The sequence below is a fragment of the Phoca vitulina genome, unplaced genomic scaffold (assembly GCF_004348235.1).
Source record: "Phoca vitulina isolate PV1807 unplaced genomic scaffold, GSC_HSeal_1.0 scaffold13, whole genome shotgun sequence".
Taxonomy (NCBI): Eukaryota; Metazoa; Chordata; class Mammalia; order Carnivora; family Phocidae; genus Phoca; species Phoca vitulina.
The window spans coordinates 13114393-13137887 of record NW_022589716.1 but is presented as its reverse complement, the minus strand read 5'-3'; the positions used below and the strand labels follow the sequence as shown (position 1 = coordinate 13137887).

Below are 23495 nucleotides of genomic sequence, written 5' to 3'. Positions count from 1 at the left end.
TGTTATCTCCATCCTCACAGCAGCTCCATGGGGGCTAGGGAAGGTCAACCATTAAGACAGGGAAAGAGAAATATACAGGCCTTCCAACTTCATAAAGCATGGCGAGTCAAAGGGGACAGTTGTGGTCCTTCTCCCAGTCCAAGAGCAACATCTGGTTGGAGGAATTTTTTAAGTACTTGATCTAATGCTGTGGGGGGTACTGCCAGGTTTAACCTCAGGAGGCAATGGATGGGGCAGCTACATCACACAAAGAGAAACCAAGGGCCAGACAGTACAGCCAGGGTCATACATCAGTCCTGAAACAAGAATTCTCTGGTCCAGTGAGCAAGGCTCTTGGGACTTGAGTTCACAGCCTGAATCTGCCAGTTACAGCTGAGTGAGCTGAGGCCAGCCTGACCCAGTATCTCCAATTGTGAACAGGGCTTTGGACTCAGATGACCATATTATAGTCTGTGATTCTCTAAACAGTGGGTTTCAGCCTGGGATTGATGTTGCCCCCTGGGGGACATTCAGCAAAGTCTGGAGACATTTTTGGTTGTCACAATTAGAGGGGAGTTGCTACTGGCATCTAGTGGGTAGAGACCAGGGATGCTGCTAAACATCCTACAGTGCACAAGACAGCCTCTACAACATTGAAGAATGATCCAACTCCAAATGCCAATAATGGGCTTTGAGAAACCCATAACTAGCCTCCCTTTTTAAAGAATGTGTGTTTAAATTCGGGAAGAGAGAAAAGTTTTATAGGGTCTCATCTCTGATTTAATTTGACTTATTTTCAAAGGGGACTCACACAGGATATGTTTTCCCCATTCAGGATCATGATCTTGACCCAAGGGCTTGGTGGCCTGGGGATTTTCTGTTTTGTGTAAATGACTTTGAACTCTTGACTCTGGCTCGCTTTCTTGGGACTGTAGACTAGCTCACCATGGAGGTCCCTGGTGGAATTGGCACAGGTCTCAGATCCAAATCCCCAGGAGACTTTGGTCCCTATAAAATATAAATCCTCATTAAGATACAAAAGACCTGATCCATCCATGCCCATTGGTCAACAGACCATGCAATCCTCTCTAGCTCTGGTGTTACATCATTCTGTAACCTGTGGCTGTCTTTAGTCCACAGGTTTGCCCAACTATAAATTGAAGGTATGAGATTGGACACTTCTCAATGGGCTAGTCCTCTAGCCAGCTCTATAAATTGATGCCCCTCTCTCTCCACCTTTGTTTCTCCCTTCCATTTGTTCCCTCCTTTACCACATCCCTCTGGATAGCTAGGTCTTTTGGTACGGAACACTTCTTGCAATGGTTGTTTAGAGCAAAAAGGATAGAAGGAATATGAGGACACTGCAAAGGTGGGAGAATATATGCCAGAGTAGAGGCTGAGGGCATCAATGGGAAGACTGTTGCCCAGATGCCAGCTAAGTGCCAGAACTGTGAAGGGCAGGACTTGGGACAAATCCCAACTTAGAGGGTTTTCTGCCTTCTTGTAGTATCTTCTTGGCATAGGTAAAATGTAGTCCAGATATGATCAGGGGAAGCCTTAACCCTAAGATATGGAGGGTGAACAGGTAAATATCAAGATCCTCATCCTCACTGGAAGAGGACATCACAAAGGCTCCAAGTCAGGGAAGACGTATAGGGTTATAGGGCAAGGCATAGCATGGAGGTGGGGAAGGCTTTGAATGTTCTGGATCCCTGGAAAGAATTTAATAAATATGTGTTGAAGGAATGAATGAATGCTGATGAAAGTTATACTCTGCCTCCTGCTAGCTGCCTCTTCCTCCTTTCCCTCTACCTTGGCCACTCCTGCCTGTTCTTCCACCCAGCCTCCCCTTTCTTTTTCTTTCTCTCTTCCTTCTTTCCTTTACTTCTAACCACCGTCCTCTCTCCTCTTCTTCCTTTCCCCTCCCTTTCCTAGCCCTGTTCTGGTGCCCTACAAAATGCTGGGATTCAAAATATTTTCTGGATTTTCTCAGCGTAATGGTTGTCTTGCTAGATTCTAATTATGACTGTTGGGCAGGAGGCAGACCAAGCACCTGGGAAGGAGTGTGTGTGTGTGTGTGTGTGTGTGTGTACACATACATGTATACACGTTTGAGGGAGAGAAGGGCCTGGCTCTGGCAATTTTGCCTGGAGAATGAGATGTTGAGAGGAGACTACTCAGTTCACCAGCAGCAAAACAATTGAGAACTACAGCCTGAAGCCAAGCTGCCAATCAAGTACGGCCAGGGTCTTTTGTTTTCCAGTTACGGAATTTGGGAACCAACGGATTGTGAAAATTGAAATGCAGTGTTTGACTTGATCTTTGGGTTAAGCCAATATCCCTGGGATCTTAATCCGAACCTGCAGGAGGCTGTGGCCAACTTTGAGAATCTGTTACTACTCATCCCCTACACTTCGCTTACTTGAAGAGATTTGCAGAGTGCGCTGCAGCTAGTGCCAGCATGCAGTTACGATAAAAGTTAAATTGCTGTCTTTCTGTTCTGTTTTGAAATTGGTTTTTGTGTGTTCACTTCATGAGCCTTGAGCTTGGAGCTTCTTTCTCTTCTTGGCTCTATCTCTGGAAGTTTTCTGCTCTTTCCTACCACCTGCCATTCTTTGGGAGGGGAGGCTGTGCCCTGGGAAGCTGCCCACCCTGGGGAGCATTTCTAGGGTTCCTTTGCTGACTGGACTCCTGGTTGGGTTCAAGGCCAATAGGAGGCGCTGTAGGAAATGGGAGGGTGGGAGGAGAAAAAAGGTAGAGAGTTTCCTCCCTGTTCCTTCTTGGTTTGTGGCCATGTCTCTGGACGTAGGGACTTCTCTCCATGATTACAGCTCCCTCTCAGCAATGCCCCATCCCTGGCTCCTGCTGGCACTGGGATTAACTCATGTTTCCTTTTGCCCCTCAGCCCAAGGCAAGGAAACGGCAGCCCACTGTTGCCAGTTTCTGCCTGCCTCACCATGTCTTGTTTGTTTTATTAACCCTGCCCACCTCTCCTCTGTAGACCTTTCATTGAAGTCTCCTCATTGGACCCATCTGTGGTGAATTCTGTCTTCAGCCAGACCCAGACTGGTACAGTGGGGAAGTCCATGGTGCCATGGTCACATGTGTGAGATTTGTTAGGATGATTTGAGAAAGTGCTGTTAGAAAGTGTTTACATTTCCCATATTAAGTAATTTTGGAAAAAGAAGCAGATTGCTTGATGCTTAAGTCAAAACACTGAAACAAAACTGCCATTCTGTGGTTTTTCTAAAAACACTTGGCTTCTAAATGACCCTTCAGTATGAATGACGGCTGCTGCCCTGACCCCAGAAAGATGTGGGGCTGATGTGCCCAGAGTCAGCCTTGGTCTTAGGACTAGTGGAAACAGCCTCCCGCTCCTGCCACATATAAAGGAAAACAATTCTTCTCCTATTCTTCAGGCTTGGGGATGTTGGCTTGACTGAGGAGGGAAGAGGTTCTTCAGATAGAAGGAAGGAGAGCATTCTAGGGTGTCCTGGCCAGAGTACAAGTCAGCTGCCTCCAGGGCATGGGTAGCCTCCTTTCAGCCAAGCTCAGAGCATTTGGGGTTTCCATAAAGCTAAAGGCATTGCAGCTTTGAGAAGCAACTGCTCTAAATGTAGCACTCTAGCCTAAGGTACAAACTAAGCACTCCTTATTGACTCAGGCATTTGTTCAATCATAGACTCATTCACTCATTCATAAAACAAATCATTCAGGAAAGTCAAAGTTATTTATTGAGAGAATGAATGAATAATTTGATGTCCAATCAGAGGATTAGAAATCTGAATGCAGAATGATAGCGAGGGCAAGTGTGCACAAAAGGAAAGTCTTGTGTAGTAATGAGAGTGTCCTGAAAGTAGGAGAAAAGCTCCCTGAGGATATGTCTGTGAGCCAGGATGTGTTGGGTGAGTGGGAGTTCATTGGGTGAAGAGGTGGGGCTAGTAAGTAGGGTCAGGTGGGGGAGCACATTCCGAGAGGCAGGGCCTGTCCCTGCAAAGGCCCTGTGGCAGAAGGGATGATATACCTTGCATTAGCTCGCGGGAGGCCTGTGTGGCTGGAACACAGAGACCACGGGAGGGAGCAGGATGAATTAAGGCTGGAGGGGTGGCAGAGGCCAGACCACCCAGGACCTTGAGGGCCATGGTCAGATTATCAATATTTATCTTAAGGAGAATGGGAATCCATTGAAGGGGAGGGACATGATGGGATTATTTGAAAATAATAAAAAAGCAATTACAATGTACTTACCATGTGCCAGAAACTTTTAAAGAGCTTTGTAAGCATCAACTTACTTTATCTTCACACTACCCTCTAAGATAAGTACTGTTATCATCTCCATTTTACATTTGAAGCAACAGAGACACAGAGGGGTTAAATAACTAAACCAAGGTCACATAACAAAGGTGAGATTTGAGATTTGAACCTCTTAACGATTGTCCTGTAGTCTGGCCACATGCTTGACCACCACACCATACTGTCTCTGGCTTTTGCACAGAGGATAGATTTGCGTGTGGGCATGCTAGTTAGGAAGTGGTACAGTTTTTTCTGGGGGAGAGAGCTTGTTTTAGGATTTTGGCAGTGGAGGCACAGGAGAGAAGTCAAAGATCTCAACAGACCCACAGGAAGCTGAATTTACATGATGGGGGTCAGATTGGCTCTGGGAGTGGTGGAGATGGGTGCCCCTGGCTTTCCCTTCTTCCTGCCTGCTCTGTGTTCTGTTCCCCTAGCACTTTCATCCCTCCATGCATGCATGGGGGTTGTGTGGGGATTGTTGGGGCAACTATTGCTCTAGTCTGAGGGTTGGCAACAACCCTACTGACACTGGGATGGATGATTCTTTGTTGTGGGATTGTCCTGTGTTTAGTAGCATCCCTGGCCTTTAACTACTAGATGCCAGGAGCAATTCCCTCCTCCAGCTGGCAATAAAAAAATGTCTCCAGACATATTGCCAGAAGCTCCTTAGAAGGTAAAATCAGCCCGGATTGAGAAGAGCTGGTTTAGTCCTAGCCTGCATTATGTTTATAGTTTCTCTCTGTGGACCAGCCCCTCAGTCCCTTTCTGGGATACATGGACCTTGAGCCAGTGTGGTAATGGCACCAGGAGTATTGTAACATTGGCCGGTCCAGCGTGTAGGCCTTCTCCCACCTGGAAGCAGGTGGCCCCAGACCAGGTAGATTCAGAGAGCTTAGAAAGGAGTCCTTTCCCCATTCAACAATGTCATTATCTAACACTCTTTAGTGGGGTAGACTAGAAACTTGGTCACCATTCAGAGCCATTTTCTTTTCTTTGGGGACATAGGCTCTTAAGTTCGATGCAACTGATCTCAACATGATCCACTCTCATGTATGGCATCCTCTGCATCTTCTGTTCTAGAGCAACAATTTTCTAAACTTCTCTAAGGCTTCCCTATGCAGACTTTCATTTCTTTAGAAAGTCTTTCAGTGAAGAATGTATTGAGGTCAGATAAGCTTCTCATTTGGAAAGGTGAATTTATCAAATGCCTATATTTAAAGGAGAAGAGAATTTTAAAGAATTTTAGCCAGTTGAAAATTCCTTACTAAGTCATATTTTTAAAATAAGGTACCTTGAGAACCTTGCCTTTAATGTGGGATCCATGCAGATACCTGAAAAATCACTCAAATGAGACACGACTGTAAGTTTGTTATGATGAGTGGTAGTTTCCCTTCCTTCAAAAGCAAGAGGCACCTCCATGGAACAGAGAGAGGAATATTCCTATGAGAATCATCTCTTTCCTAATTGGTGGCCCAATGCATTTAGACAAAATACTGCCAAACATTTTTGTTTTTTTTTAAAGGTCAGTTATATACAAAAGCAAAATGAACCCCCACATACCCTTTACCCAACCCCAGCAATTATTCAATCATTGACAATCCTGTTTCCTTTCTATCTGGCAGTTCCCTATGTCTATCCCTGGGTTATTTTGAAGCAAATCTCAGACATTATATCATTTCATCCATAAATATTTCAATATAAACATTCTTTTTTTCAGATAAACATTTTTGACACCAAATTACAAACACTTTAAGGTGGAGGAGAATTCTAATGAAGGCCTTTCCCCATGAAGTTGAAACTCCCTGGGATCCAAATGTGAGAGGCTTAGATTTTAATTTGTTTTAATGTTGCTATAAAACAGCAACATGGACCACTTAGTGGTATTATACAGGGAAATCAGAAGGATTTACACCACTTGACACATTCCTTAATCGATTTTCGGCTCTATTCTCCCTGACTTATGCTTAAGTCTTAGTGTTCCCAGAGCTGACAAATGACATGTTGGATAGAGTATTTGTTATCTCTTAGTAGTTATTGACATTTCTACACATAACTGGAAGGGAAGGCCTTTTCTTGATTGCGTCTCTTTCCAACTTCTTTACTGAAAGGTAACTTTCCAGGATTTTAAAGAAATAAACAATAACTTTCAAAGTGTGAACATGAATTGTGATTAGTCACATCTTTTACACCTAAGGGTTCTTGGGTCTTGATTAATGGTAGCTTTTCTGCAGAGAAGAAAATTAAAATTAAGCTTTCTTTGTAATGAGGTTAAACTCCTGAATCTCTGGTGAGGCCTGAAGATAACCACTCAGCTTCTTGCACTGTTTTTGTTAATGATCACATCTGCTTGTTCCCAGATGCCCCCATATCACTGGGACAAAAATTTAATTTCTGCAGGGTTATTCTAGAGCATTCGTTCATTAGTTATAGTTGACCCTTGAATAACACGGCTTGAACTGGATTTTTTTTTATATATAAATACAGTATGGTACTGTAAATGGTACTATATTTTCTCTTCCTTATGATTTTTTAAATAACATTTTCTTTTCTCTAGCTTACTTTATCGTGAGAATGCAGCATATAATACATAAAGCAGAAAATATGTGTTAATTGACTGTTTATATTGTCAGAAAGGCTTCCAGTCAACAGTGGGCTAATAGTTGTTAAGTTTGGGGAGAGTCAAAAGTTACACATGGATTTTCGACTCTGCAGGGAGTTGGTGCTTTAGCCCCCGTGTTGTTCAAGTGCCAGCTGTCATTCAGCCATCATTTATTGACCAATAACTAGGGACCTCCCACTGTGCTAGATGCTGATCCAGTCATGACTCAGACCTAGTCCCTGATTTCCAGGAGCTTAGCTTAGTCTTGATGTTTTGACTACTTGAATATCTATTGTACATCCAACCTTGGTGATTTGAGGGAGCAATGGGTTGGCTTCTGTATCCAAATATCCTCTGTGCCCTTCTCTCCCTCAACTAGGTAACCATGTGACATCATTGTGTTGAGGCAGATTTTTGTCTTGGGCTTGGCATTTGAATCTCGTTGCTCTAGAGGGGAATGACTCAAGAAGTCATAACAGCTGGGCCAGGGACTTGGCAGCATTCTAATGCTGGCTGCAGTAGAGGGCAGGGAGAAAAGGTGTCCCAAAAGGGTGGAGAAATGTGAAAGCTAGGATCCCACATGAAAACAGACTTTATGTCCACTACATTTTGGTTGACAGACTTTATGTCCATTACATTTGGTTGACCTTGAGCCAATCAAGACCAAATGGTGACAATTAAGTTTTGTCATGGGAACAAACTGTTTCATATCATCTAGCCTGTTATCTCATCTGGTGGTGCTCTCTAACTCCTCTGTATCATCTCTGGGAAGGGGTTCTTTAGCCTCTTCCTAGCATCAAAGGTGATGAGGAATGCATTAGCACAAGGGCCAAGCACCTGGACTTTGAAGAGTCATATGACTTAGGTTTGATCTTGGCCCTACCACTTATTCTGCTTGCACTATGACCCTGATCAAATGTATAGATGACATTGCCTTCCTTATGGGGTTTCTCTGATGATTAAATGGGTTAATACATATAAAACGGTTGTGCTACTTAGTAAGTCTTAATAAATCTATCTGAGTGTTCTGAGGGAACTCATTCTCTTTTCACAGAACTCTGTTTTAAAATGTTTGCCTTTTGTTCTACTATAATAACTTTATCATTTTATCCTTTTGCTCTTGGTTCTTTTACATTTTGCTTTTTGAGGCCACTTAGGTATTTAATCCATCTTTATAATCTTTGAGTATTTAAAGCTATTCTCCTGTCCTCTCTTTTCCCCAGTACCTTTCACACTGCAGAATCTTTTTGTCTCCATCTGAAAGTACCTGGTTATTTCTTTTCCTCTTTTTATAACAGGTTTAGAGGACCCTCACTATTCTAACCCATCTCCTTTGGATATTCTATATGTTCTTTATCTGTGTTTCCACAATTAGTCACTGGACATTATCTATGGGCTGGGCACTGAGTCTGGCCCTAGTGACATGGTCCCTGCCTAGGAGAGCTCACCTACTAACGAGGAAGATGGAAAGATGGAATAAGTACTCTGATAAGGAAGGTCCCGGGGGTATTGGGACATCTAATCCAGATTAGAAGGAAGCATGGGGATTGGGCTTCTCAGAGGGAGGTAAGACCTATCCCTTAGGTCTTACATTACAATAAAATGTAAGACCTAAGGGATACAGAAGGGGGGAAAGGAAGAGTGTTTCATATAGGACTCACAACCAAATATAATATTCAAATGGCCAATAAAAATAACTCAATAGTTGAACAGATTGGGTCCTGCTAAAAGCCCAAAACAGCTCTGGGAGATTCTGTTGGAAGTGCCCATTTATATGGGGGAAGTGGTTCAAAAATATCACCCCCATAAAGATGCAATAATAGCTAATCTTCTACCACAACATCCTTGACTCCTAGCCTTATCCTTGCCTCAAAACAAATAGCTTCCCTCCATGCAGGGATAGAGCCCCCCTTTCCCTCTATTCTCCCCTTTTTCTTAACATGTGGCCATTGAAAGTTGGCTACCAACCCAAGTCATTTTTTTCAAGCTGCCATTAGAGATGCTGTGTCCACAGTGTGTTGTCATATGGTTTACATTCACACTGGTCAGCTGTAATTGGATATGAAATTTTCAGCCTTACCCTTCCTTCATGATGGTATTAGTAATAATTGATATATTTACAATAAGAAAGGATTTTAAAAAATAAAATACACAATGAAAGAGACTCCCAGAACTGGTCTGGAATTTTTCAGGGAGATATTGAGCTTAGAAAATATTTAAAACTCCAGCTTGGAGTTTAGCTTTTAATGCAACTAAAAGGGTATACATGAAAATCTGTGGCAGCAAACTTGAACCACTTTCCATTGCATAACTAATGTTTTATTATTTTAATTTTTGAAACAATATGATTTTACCAAAAGAGCATAAAACCTTAGGAAAAAAAAGAGTTGACTTCTGCCAAGGCTGACCTCAGCCAAAATGGGCCTCTGCCCCTTAGCAGCTATCTCTGAAAACATGCTTTCTTTAAGTTTTATTAACTGAGGAAATAATGATGATCAAAATGATGGAATGGGATGGTGTTTTTATTGAGCAGCAGCCAGTGAAGGACCAGGAAAGCCTCGGCCTCTGACGTCAAAGTCCACAAAACAAGGGCTCTCCAAAATCATCTGGGAGGGAAGGAGGGAAGACTTCTGTTGCCAAGATTGCTTTTTTCTTTTTTTGTAGGCTGACTGAATTATGCCCTTGTCTCCTGAAACTCTCTTAGCATCATTCCCTTGGGCCTCAGTGGCACCCAGAGCAGAACTAATCAACTACAGGCTCCAGGGTTCTTAAATCCAGCCAACAAACTGAATACAGGAATCCAGCAGATGTTCCTGCATCTTAGACACAGGTTATATTATGGCCAACTTGCCCCACCTGCAGGAGCAAAGCCTGCCTGTTAGAGATGCAGGGCTTGACTCTGCACATGTGTTTGTGCATGGCCCCCACACACAACTCATGTGTTTCCTGATAAGCCCTAGAGGTGTAGAGATTACTTCATTTAAAGGTTAAGGAGCCAGTAAATTAATCTTTAATATGTAGAAATGCACACATGATCAGTAAGGCAGGAGAGAAGGAGGTATGTTATCATCATGGCAAATGAATGTAGAAAATTATCTGTGCTGAATGATCAGAAATTCTGTAAGTGCTAGATATTTTAATAGTATAATGGATTGAATGGTGTTGATTCACTGTGTTATTATTCAGCATAACAGTAGTAAGTCATATTTGTATAGGACTTTGTAATTATAAAAATGCTTTCTCTTCTAAAACATTTTCAAGTGACTGATAGCAGTGATGTTACATTCCTCTTATATCTGAAAAATCAAGAATAAATAATATTTATTTTGAAAGAGACTTACCTCTTTTTTAAAAAATAGAAATTGAATGTGCATATTATGGCAAATGCTGACTAGCAGAAAGAAGAAAGAATTTACCCAAGAAAAGGACTTGACATTTTGAATTCTCTTTTTTTCCTAGTCTGTTTTCCCATGCATGCATTTTACATGTCATGATTGCACAGTTATTATTTTTTCTCTTGATATTTTTCATTTACATGGATTAATGCTTTTTGTTCAATTATTATAAAACAAATGTGGTTTTTTTTTTTAAGTTGAATATGGATGGAACAGTGCATCTACAGTCACTGTGGAGAAGGGAATCCTTATAGTTTGGTTTGGAACTCATGGATAGGATTTGACTGTTCAAATTAAACCCTAAAACACTTACTGCCAGGCCCTATTCTAGGCACTGGGTGTGGGCAGTGGCGGGAGGCAGGGGGTGGGTTGTGGTGGCTGATAAAGGGTTGTGAAGACAACCAAGACCTGTAGAGGATATTATCAGTGAACTTACACTTTAGTTAGGAGGAGAATTAAGAGAGGAAATTAAGAGGTAAATAAGGGAGGAGGTAGTTAGGAAAGGAGGAAGAAAGTTGAGTAGCAGGCAGGGAGAAAAGAAGAAAAGAAGGAAGGGGAGAGGGAAGGAGAGAGGAGGGAGGGAGGAAGAAAAGAAGAAAAAGGAAAGGAGGAAGGAGAGAGGGAGGGAGGAAGGAAGGAAGAAAAAGAAAGGAAAGGAGGAAGGAGAAAGGAAGGAAGTAACTGAGGGAGGGAGATAAGGAAGGAGAAGAAACAACACTAAAAACCAAGAAACCCTAAACATCTATTGAATTTTCAGTATTCAGAATATAGAAATCACTCAAGATAAAATCAAAATTTGAGGAATTTTACCAACATTATCAGTGTCTCAATGATGAACAGTCTTTTTAGCTTTCTTAGATTCTCCCTGTATAAAATTCTCAGAACATCTTGAATGCCAGGTGTCTGTAAAATGCTCATGAGAAAGCATACTTGAATATAATTGCCACTGAAGAGAAACTATTGGTAATGTGTATATGAGATCCATAAAAAAATATATGTGGACTATTTATTTCCAAAAATAAATAGGCTCTTTCATACCATATATAAAAATTAACTCAAAATGGATCACAGATCTAAATGTAAGAGTTAAAACTGTAACACTCCTACAATAAAACATAGGTATAAATCTTTGTGACCTTTTGTTAGACAAAACCTTTTTATTTATTTATTTTTTTTAAATTTTTTTATTGTTATGTTAATCCCCATACATTACATCATTAGTTTTAGATATAGTGTTCCATGATTCATTGTTTGTGCATAACACCCAGTGCTCCATGCAGAATGTGCCCTCCTCAATACCCATCAACAGGCTAACCCATCCTCCCACCCCCCTTCCCTCTAGAACCCTCAGTTTGCCTTTCAGAGTCCATCGTCTCTCATGGTTCTTCTCCCCCTCCGATTTCCCCCCCTTCATTCTTCCCCTCCTGCTACATTCTTCTTCTTCTTTTTTTCTTTCTTAACATATATTGCATTATTTGTTTCAGAGGTACAGATCTGAGATTCAACAGCCTTGCACAATTCACAGCGACAAAGCCTTTTTAAATATGACACCAAAAGCACAAGCAACTAAAAAAAGAATAGATTAATTGGACTTCATCAAAATGAAAACCTTTTATGCTTCAAAGGACAAAAGACAATCCACAAAATGGGAGAAATTATTTGCTATCATATCTCATAAGGGACTTGTATCCAGGTACATAAAGAGCTTGTACAACTTAATCAAAATTCAAATAACCGAATTAAAGGGCAGGGGATTTGAATAGACATATCTCCAAAGAAGATATACAAATGGCCACCAAATGCATGAAAAGATGCTCAACATCATTAATCCTAGGGAAATATAAATAAAAACTTCAATGAGATATCACTTCACACTCACAAGGATAACTATAATGAAATAGAAAATAACAAGTGTTGATGAGGATGTGGAGAAACTGGAACCCTCACACATTGCTGATGGGATTGTAAAGTGGAGCAGCCACTTTGGAAAACAGTTTGGTAATTCCTCAAAATGTTAAACACAGAATTCCCATATGACATAGCAATTCCATTCGTAGGTTCATACCCAAAAGAAATGAAAACATACATCTATGCAAAAAAATTGTATATGAATATCTACAGCTGCCTTGTGCATAATACGAAAAAAGTGGAAACAACCCAAATGGGTGGATTGTTGATCAATGGATACACAAAATGAGGTATATCCATAGATGGGGCGATAGTTGACAATAAAAAGAAATGAAGTACTGATAGATGCTACATGGAAGAACCTTGGAAACGTCACCCTAAATAAAAGAAGCTAGTCACAAAATATTGCATATTGTATGATCCAGTCTATATGCAAATAGGCAAATATACAGAGGCAGAAATTAGTTTCATGGTTGCCCAGGGTTGGGGAGAAGGAAGGAAGGATGACTAGTAGTGGTATGTGGTTTGGTTGGGGGTAATGAAAATTTTCTAAAATTTGATTGTGATAGTTTCACAACTGACTATACAGAAACCCATTTAATTGTACACTTTAAATGGGTGAAGTATGATATGTGAATTATATCTCAACAAAGCTATTAAAAGTAGGGGGCTCTGCACAGTGCTGTGAAATCACAAAGATACAGAAGTTATGGCCCATGTCCATATTTATTTACAATCTGTTTGAAGGCAAAATATATATAAAATGATTGGAAATATCAGATCACAGCATCAAAATCATTTATTAGCTCTGCATCCAAGGGATGTCTACACAGTGAATGCCCTTGAAATGAAACCTATTCATTTGAATTCAACCAATTTATATTTATTTTGAATCCTAGCATTGGTACCTGACCCAGTGCTAGGAGCTGAAAGTTGGGAGAGAAGATTGCATAATTGGGTCATTATGTTATAACCTAGACACGTACAAAGAACTTTTTCAGTGCTTCCACGGAAGTGAGAGAGCAATTCATTTGGCCTGTGAGGTAGGGAGAATTCTGAGGGGTGATATTTAAACAAGGTCTTAAAGATTGAAAAGGAGTTCACTGGATGAAAGAGTGAAGATGTCGTAGGGAAGTGGGTAAAGGAACTGAGTAAGGACTTATATAGAAGGCATGATGGTGATAATGCTGTTGGTAGTGATGATGGATGATGATGATGACAACAGTGATGGTGGTGGTAACGCAATGATGATGGTAATGGTGGTGGTAACAGTAGTGGTGAGGACAATGATGGTGATGATGATGGTGGTGACAGTGGCTTTGGAGGTTATGGTTTTGCAAAGACTGAGTTTGAGGAGCTTCTGAGGCATCTAAGCGATGTGCTTCCAGGAGTCTACGGCCATAGGCCCGAGCTGCACATGGTGGCCAGGAACACATATCAGTGGCCAGTGCCTTACTTTTTGATCAAATATTATCTTTCAACCAGGGTTGTAGAAACTGTGTTCTGGCCAACAAAAGAGGAAACACTTTAGCAGTTAAGGAATTGCTGCACTTGGACCTGAAATATCATTGTCCCATACTTTTGCAATCAGCAACCACTCAAGACAGTGATTTTATTGGAGGCCTGCTGTAAGCCTAAGTTCTGAATCTCACCATGAACCCTCTCATGAAAACTTTGGGTTAAAATATTAAGTTGAACCATATGAAATTGCCATTTCTGTAGGTTAAAAATGGTTGCATCTCAGAAGTTTCATCTGGATTAAGCTGTACAATGCCTATGCTGATTTGTATCTCCTCCCTCTCTTCACTAATTGTATGGGATGGGCATGAGGGGTCAAAAAAATATACATGTTACTCTGCTATGATGACAGTCTTTGTGCCATTGACTGTGTGTGTGTGTGTGTGTGTGTGTGTGTGTGTGTGTGTGTTTACAGGATAGGTTACTATAGACCAGTGTTGCCCAGTACAGTAGCATGAACCTTATATGGCTGTTGAGCATTTGAAATGTGACTGGTCCAAACTGAGGTTTGCTGTGAGTGTAAAACACATACCTGATTTCAAAAACTTAGTGTGAAAAAAAGGAATATAAATTATCTCTAATAAATTTTATATTGATTATATATTCAAGTAATAATATTTTAGATATATTGGCTTAAATAAAAATATTAATTTCACTTATTTTTTCTTACATTTTTAATGTGGCTATTAGAAAATTTGGCTTATATTGTATTTCTATTTGTGCCGCTACAGGCAGAAAGTTCTTTTCAGTGCACTTTTTTTTGGCAGATTCAGGAAGAAGACAATTCCAAGTGGCTTTTAGAAATTGCCCTTGAATATTCTGAGCCCAAATCCACTTCGGTTTCCTCAAAAAAGTGAAGGAAAACCAATCTGGGCCTCTAAAATCTACATTTTGAAAATTGCATTACGGACATATATTTCCTCTCAAATATACAAAATAAATTCTAGAGGCTCATCGTTTTTCCATGTACTTAGAGTATTTTCTTTGCTTCACTTTTTGTTCTCTGTGTTCTTCCTGTCATCACTTTATCAAAATATTGAGGCCCTGGCATCGAGTAAGTAGAGATATTTAAGATACATAAATGCCTCACTTATTTGGTACTAAGTTTATCTGAATCACTTGGGGATTTGCTAAGTGTATAAGCATTCAGATTTCTCCAAAATTGAGACCATGCCATGCAGTGTGGGATTAGTGGGGAGAAAAGTGTGTCAGTCTCCTGGCGCTGACAATTTGAACTGTCAGGGTCAGGGCCCTGTGGTCTCCTTTTGCTCCCCTAATCCTGACTAAGAAGGTAATTTAAGTAGAATCCTGGGGTGCTAAATTAAGGAGGCTCTAATGGGAAAATGGGAAGTGGAGGGTTTAAAGGACACCCATTAATGTGCTCACTTCAAGATGTACTCTCGTCAGTGCTTCTTAGGAAGGCACATGCTCGCCAGTAATGTCTTTTCTTTTTGGAACACAACCAAGGGCAAATATGGAGATTTTTAAACATAATATTTTGGAACCCAAGGGAAGCCAAAATATCACAGACAGTGATAAAACCACGATTTAGTAATTGTGTTGTGTGATCCTGCAGCATGTGATGGGGCTGCTAGAAAGGAAAGTGTGACAAGTTTGGGCAGCAGACATTATACATCTCAGGTTGCCATATAATCCTTCCTTAAATAGGCCCAGGCAAACGTGCAGGTGCTCAGAAATCCTCTTTTCTCTGTAGCCACATGTTCTAAGCCAAAAAGAAATCAGGGTAGGTATCAGCTACAGATGTACTTGCCTGCCCCAACAGAATACTCCCAAATTGAATAATTTGTTTTTTCACATAAAGTAAGTTGGAGGTAGGCAGACATGGCCAGCTTTTGTCTTCATGTTGTAAAATTGCTGCTACAGCTCCAGCCATCACATCTGTATTCCAGCAGAAGGAAGGGTACATACCAAACAACTTCACCTGTGGGAAGGGACATGGAGTTCCAAGGACCTTTGCCTCTGTCATTGGCTTGAAGTGGGCATATGACTTTTCTCATATGCCAGGGACTCTGAGTAAGTGAAAAAGAAGCTAGAATGTGGATCCCATAGAGCTTGCCACTCTGACAAAGGTAGATACAGTCTATGTAAATAGCTCCTAGTTGAGTTCTTGGGACATATTATAAATAAAAAATGGACCTTGAGATAACTTCGCCTTTGTAGTTAAAAGACCAGACCAAGCAACACTACAACCGTATCTTTGACAAATAGTGGCTACTTCGATTAGCGCAGTGTCTAACACTCACTAAGCATGTCATTTAAGCATATGTGGCTTACAGAACACAGGTGCAGAGCTCAGTGCCTTACATCTTGCTTACTCCTTATAACAACCTGATGAAGAAGATACTCATTCCAGGTTACAGAGAAGGAAACTGAGGCTCAAAGAGCCTAAGTGAGCTTGCCTAAACCATACAGCTTGTGGAGGAGGGCTGGGATGCTAACCCTTGCCTTCTGCCTGTGCCTTTATAACCTCTAAGCTCTCCTATAAGTAGAAGCCTCTTAGGGGTAGTTGGTTTGCCTGTTAATTTGCTAACCCAGTTAAAACTAAAGATCTTAGAATGAACAGCAAAAAGGACCCCCCCACACACACACAATAAAAGAAAGGAAAAAAAAGTTAGGGTAACTTTGGAGTACTTGAAATAGGTCCCCATATCATGGGTTGTTAATGGCCTAAATGATGCTAAGTTCTGGATTCTCTCATAGATTTTTTTCACAGGTTCTCCGTTTTGGGGGATTAACCGTGATTCCACATAGTAATGGTTTGTTTGGGGTTGTCTAGGGGCATTCTTAGGAACAGTTAGGCCATTTGGTGCTGGGTGCTGTCAGGAGGAGTGAGAAGGAGCTGTGTGCATGTCTTGGGGTGCAACCAGCGCCTGCCAGAGTGGCCTGTGGCTGCCATGAGATCTGGTAGCATGGAAGGATGGCTACATCAGAATCACCTCCAAGGAATGGAGGTTCCCCAAGAATGATGGATCTGCCTTTGATGTCTAGCAGCTTCCAAATAGCACAGAAATGATACAGATACATGCCAAAAGGGGGAAAAACAACTTTTGATCTAGTTAGAACTAATTAAACTTTCAGTGTGCATGAAAGAAACTTGAGTGCTAGCCAGTTGTTTGCCATGGATGGATTTTGTCAAAGAGCATAGTTGAAAATAATGTAACTGAAGTAAACCCCTTCCTGGCGTTCTACTTGGGGGGAATTAATTTTTTGGTCTTTGCTTCTAAAATGTTAGGGATCCCTCCCCCGCCCCTTGCAGGCTGAAATTACCTGCAGTCTCTTTTTTTCTTTATGCAGTGATATTAAGAGTGATGTTTTTCTTTCATGTTTTGTCAGAAGGCTCTCCCTTCAGCCCTTCCTTGTTGTCATTTCTTGTTTAGTCTAATGTATGTTTTCTGTTAGTGTGTGGACTTAAAAAAGGTAATCTAATTAACAGCAGAAGGTAAGAAGCCCTGCAGGATTTTGGCAACAGAGAAAAACGTGGGCTCTGGTATGTGACCAACAGCTCCCACTTTAAAGCTTACAACTCTTACCTCGTTAGCAGGAGAGTTTTTCGCTCTTTATAAGCAGGCTTCAACAGAATATAAAGTGTGTATTTGACAGGACAACAGTCGGGTCTAAGAGTAGCTTTTGGAAATTTCGACTGCCTTTATTCAGAGTGACTGGTCTGGTAAATGTTTAGAGGGCTCTAATTATGCTTTGGGGCGATTAAAACATCGTGGATTTATGCTGTTTCACTAAGGAGAACGGCCTACTCCACATACCAAAAAAGAAAGAAAAAAAAAAAACTAAAAGGGAGGCAAGAAAAGAAAAAGGGGAGGCGGGTGGGGTGGGGGGGAGCACACACCACCCCTGCTTGGAGAGGAGGCCTCTTGGTAGAGCATATGAATCCACTTACATGTAAATTGCTTGTCGCTATGAATTAAGGGAAGGCAATGAAAGAACTGCTTTGCCGTGTTTACTATAGGATTTTTGACAGACTCTTTCCTCTTTCAAGTAAATTTGGCTTAAGTCCATAGTCAGTCCAGTTTTAAGTAAACTCCTCTTTTGTTACATTAACAAGGTTATAACATCACTGGGGCAGATTTCCAGCTGCAGGAACCGAGGCCTAAGTATGGGGCTGAGGGTATAATTAAAACCTTCGGGTGGGAGAGTTAAACTCTCAAGTAAAATTGGATAAAAGGCTAATTGTCCATAGCAACATAATACACGCTCTAAATATCTGTGAAATGAAGATGAATAGTAGGAGACTTGGAAAAGAACCTTTCCTACTCTGTGAATTGAGATCTGATTTTTCAGTTTCATGATAAAGGGCATCCCCCCTGCCCCGTTTCCAAGTGAGTTTCCAAAGCACAGTGCTATCCCCTGTAGTCCCTGTGACTTGTCATCTGACCGTGTTGAAGATCTACCATCTTTTGCAGAAGTTCTCTTACAAAGTGGGGAGCATTTATAGCTGATACGCAGGACCATGAGTGGAGTCTTGGATTTTCTGGTGTTGAGTGCATTGTCTACATTTGCCAGACCTTCCTTGAGAGCAGGGGTGGTGATGGGGGTGCCAGTGGGTGGGAGGGGAGTCCAGGGGAAGGACGCACATACCTGTGGTGACCTTCTCAAAGATGACATCCAGCCAAGCAAGATGATACATTACCACAACACTAAAAAAACAAAAGGGCTTGTAATGGCAGCTTGTCCTGAGCAAATGCATTGGGAAAGCCCATTTGTTATTCATTAGGAGCAGCCTGGCTGGGCTGGCGTGGTAGGGAGCCTGGAGACTTAAGGTCATTCTACACCCCTGCCCCAGTGGCACGGACAACAGCGAAGACAGCTTTAGCAGCCCCTACACTTCTAGACCTTGCCGTACTGCTGTTTGAAGCTCTGCAGGAATGAAGGTGTTCTAAAACAGTTTCGAGTTACTCCAAGGGTGGGAGTGGGGTTGGGGTGGAAGGGAAAAAGAAGAAGAGGGGAGAAAAATAAAAAGAAATGATTTCGTGGGTCAAGTAACTCCATGGAGCTAAGCACAGTAAGCACACAGCTGAGAAGTTCTGCAGCCTCCCTCCAGCAGTCCAGGAAGTATACCCCCAAATAATGGCAAGTCTCTCCATTTGAAATAGGGACAATCAGAAGAAAGGGTGTGTGAGAGCCCGAGGCTGTTGGAGAGTGGTCAGTGCTTGAGGGCTTGTTGGAACAAGTGCATGGCCATGCCCAAATAATAGAGTTGCTGGGTGCAACATGGTAAGGCATTGAGGGTGCCTTGGGGCTACAAGAGGGGCAAGCTAGTTCTTTGCAAAGCCAGAAATGCAGTGCTGCAGCCAGGAGGGGAGCTGAGGCTAGGCAGAGGAAATGGAAGGGCGGTGAGAAAGCTGGCAGTTTTGGACCTCAGCAAGTGGATGGATTGAGAATGTAGGTCCTGCCTGCCAGAAAATCAGGATCCAGCCCCTAAGCTCTGAAGCACAGACTGGTAGTGAGGCTGGCCTAAACTCCGTCTGTCCTGACAGCTATATGATGTTCCTGGTTTAAAGGAGAACACCCAGGGGTGCCTGGGTGGCTCAGTCGTTAGGCGTCTGCCTTCAGCTCAGGTCATGATCCCAGGGTCCTGGGATCGAGCCCCGCGTCGGGCTTCCCGCTCAGCGGGAAGCCTGCTTCTCCCTCTCCCACTCCCCCTGCTTGTGTTCCCTCTCTCGCTATGCCTCTCTCTCTCTCTGTCAAATAAATAAAAAAACTAAAATCTTTAAAAAAAAAAAAGGAGAACACCCAGGAATTTTATTTCTGGTATTTTCGACCTAGCTGTATCACAGAGTACTTTTGTCTTATTGTACAATGTAGAGATTTGTGTTTTGAATGAAAAAGTTACTTCTCACTTTGTGAATCAGAGTATTCTCAAATAGGACAACCTATTTGTTGGAGCTGGGGTGCTTTCCGGCAGGACTGAGATGCCGATCTTCAGTTTCATTGTGAGCATCAGTGTGCTTTCATGTAAGCGCTACAGCCTCCTTTCAGTATTTTTGCTCGGAGAGTTGTTTAGCTCACACATTTGCCTACTATCAGTAGTATTTTAAGTATGTTTAAGTATGTTGAATAAGAGCTTATATTTTAGAGTGTATAAATCCATTTCTCTTGCCAGCATTGTAAATTTAAATTCCTTCTCACATGTACCAAAGACACATAATATATAAACTAGATTACAGACCAGAATAAGAATGACATTATGAGAAAATAAAGCTGAGAACGCTATGTTTAATAGGAACCAACTCTTACTAGTTCAGCTAATAAAATTTTAGCCATCTTTACATTTCTTTGTCTTTTAAAGTAACAAGTTTCCTTTTTAAAGTAGAGGTTTAGTTATTGTGTGTGTGTGTGTGTGCATGCGTGTGTGTGAACATGCATATATTACAAATTAGTTTAAGTGAAAAAAGCACTGCTTTCTGCGAGTTACTATGATTTGATGCCAAGATATGGAAAAATAGTTCTGTTATATTTTTTGAAATTATATACTATTCAGGGAACAAAAGTTGGGGTTTTTAATTTTTTTAAATTTCTTTTTATTATTTTTTTGGGGGGGTTGATTTTTTAGACCTGGATTTTGTTGGATGGCTATTCATTCTGTAAAGCACACAGATATGGGGCAGCACCTGGTTATTTCAGACATGAAAGTCCACACTGTCTCCATGAGTCAATTAAATATTTGAAAATCAAGTGTTGCGTGATGAGGGAAGGACTTTTCCCACCAAACGGCTGATCTTGCTAGATATCCCTTTCTCCCTGACCTCCCCACCATTTTCTCTCAACACAGGAGCTGAGTATCCCATATTACACAATTACTGCTATCATCATCATTAATCATTTATTGAACAGGAGAGAAACAAAACAGTGACATAAGTACACTCCCTGCTCACCTTTTCTCTTGTAAAACAGTCTTTCTTGTTTTGTTTTGTTTTTTGTATTAATGACCTAACTGTAGCCTTAAAAGAAGAATAGCAGTTTTCTGTTTGAGGCAATGAAAAAGTTTTAGAAATAGATGGTGGTGACAGTTACATAATACTAAATTAAAAATGGTTAAAATGAAAAGTTTTGTGTTAGAAGAAGGGAGAAAAAGAGAAAGAGGAACAGCAGAGAACAAGGGCCCCAAATATCTGCTTGGCAGGTAACCTCACTATATTCAAGTTTCTGCTTCAGTGTCAACTTAACTGAGAAGACGTATCTGATCACATTAGCTAAAATAGCACTTTTTTTGGTCACTATCTGTACTCTTAGCCTGCTCTATTAATCCTACTTTTTAAAAATATTTTAAAACTTTAAATAAAATTCACATAACAAAAAATTCAACATTTTAACCAAGTAAAGAGTACAATTCAGTGATTTTCTGTATATTTGCAGTGTTATGTAAACACCACCACTGTCTAATTCCAGAACATTTTCACCACCCCTAAAACCCCATGCTCATTAAACAGTCACTCTCTATTACCTTTCTCCCCAGCCCCTGGCAACCACTAATCTACTTTCTGTCTCTAGATTTGCCTATTCTGGGTATTCCATATAAATGAAATCATACACTATGTGGCCTTTTGTGTTTGGCTTCTTTCATGTACCATGGTGTTTTCAAGGTTCATCTATATTGTAATATATATCAGTACTTCATTTCTTTTTATTGCCAAATAATATTCTATTGAGTAATATACCACATTTTGTTTATCCATTCATCAGTTGATGGACATTTGGGTTGTTTCCACCCTTGGCTGTTATGAATAATGCTGCTATGAATATTTGTGAACAAGTTTTTATGTGGATACATGTTTTCATTTCTCTAGGGTATAGGTATTTTTCTTTGTAACATTCACCACCACTCTATGTGTGTTTTATATATATATATATAATATATATATATATATGCCAGGGACATCTTTTTACATAAAGCCAAAGTAAAATTGAAATTGCTGCAGATGTAGATAGATAGATATAGATACAGATATAGATATAGATATATATCTGTCTACATGTATTTTGTTTATTTGTTCATTGTCAACTTTGGAATGTCCCTATATTAGAATGTAAGCTCTGGGAGAACCTGGACTTTCTCTTATTCTTTGCTGTATCTTCAGCACTTAGCACAGTGCCAATTAAATGAATTAGCTGATAAAGAATGAATGGCGTTCTGTATTGAATGAGCCACAGAGTTAGTTCTTTAGTCTTTTTCTCTTTCAAGCCATTCTTTGGGTAGAATATGGCAGGGATGATCACTCAAACAAAAGAGCTGTCATTGAATATTACAGCTGTGTTAGGCTCAACCAAGTCTTCTCTCAGGCTGACATCCAAAAACACACACACCCAAAATACCAGGATGTCTTAACCAACCACAGGCCCAAATTCAGTTTTGATGCTAATTACTGATATCAGGAGAATCAGTTCTGCCTAAGACAGACCTCCTTTTCCATTTGTAATAAAGGCAAAGATAAAGTTCTTTTTTAGTAGTGCCAAGAAGAGCATGATCATCATCTTTCTGAGAGGCGTGATGTCCATCGCTCCTTTGACAGACATGCCAGAGAGGAAAGAATAGGAATAGGATGTTGCAGCCTGCTGGGGGTGATGGCCAAGTACATTATTATTCACTAGTTGCATTTAAAAGGCCAGGGACATCTTTTTACATAAAGCCAGAGTAAAATTGAAATTGCTGCAGAACTTTACTATACTTCAACAAGAAAACTGTCAGTTTGAGGAAGGGAAATAAGGCATTCTAGCATTTGCCTTCACATCTCTGATGAATCTGGGAAGGTAGCATTTGGGCTTTTAGGAATTCTGCTAGCTCCAGCTTTGTTCTAATTAACTATATGATTCCTTTCAAAATACTCTTCATGGATTCTACAGGACTTTGATCATGTTTGATTCAGTTTTTCTTTATAGTTAATCTACCTTTAAACATTTAAAGAAAATAGTTCAATTTTTTTTTTTTTTTTTTTAAAGATTTTATTTATTTGACAGAGAGAGACACAGCGAGAGAGGGAACACAAGCAGGGAGAGTGGGAGAGGGAGAAGCAGGCTTCCCGCCGAGCAGGGAGCCTGATGCGGGGCTCGATCCCAGGACCCTGGGATCATGACCTGAGCTGAAGGCAGACGCCCAACGACTGAGCCACCTAGGTGCCCCCAAAATAGTTCAATTTTTAAAAAACTTACATAGGATGTGATATGTATAGTTTAAATGATAAATCTTTCCCCCCTAAAGAAATGTCATGGCATGAAAGCAGACATAGTTATTACACTGTTTATTATTTGACTTGGCCAAAGGCCTAAATTTGGGTACTAATTTTAATATATTAGAATATACTTTTCTTGGAGTTTTGCATATAAATACTATATGTTTGGTGACTGTGTGAGCAACAGGATAAGTTGAAATTACACTTGATTAAATTATCTTCTTCATGTTTATTAGTTATTTCTTTCATCGGTGAATGAGAAATTTATCATCTTATGTGTTATAGGTGAGTGCATTTCCATCCAAGATGCTCTTGTGATGGAGTGGGTCAGGAGAACAGATTTTGGGTTTATTGGGGGTGGTTTACATCTCCAAAATGTCTTTCAGTCATGATAGAGGTATCATCTGCTGTTACAATCTGGATGGAAATAGGGCAGTCATCTTCCTCTGGGATGTTTTTTGGGCTGAATTCTTCTTCTTCTTTTTTTTTCTTAAGGAAAATAAAAATTGGTAAGAGAGAATCTTAAAGGAATCCAAGGTTCTGGGCTCCCATGGATAACCTGGCTTTTATGCTTTGGGCACTTGAAGAAAACTGTAAGAC

General features: G+C 40.7%; 1 protein-coding gene across 1 annotated transcript in view; it reads left to right on the top strand.

Annotated features, from left to right (window-relative positions):
* Nucleotides 1–23495, top strand: part of ERC2 (ELKS/RAB6-interacting/CAST family member 2) — a 959419-nt gene that overhangs the window by 589561 nt on the left and 346363 nt on the right. The gene's annotated exons all lie outside the window — the stretch shown is intronic.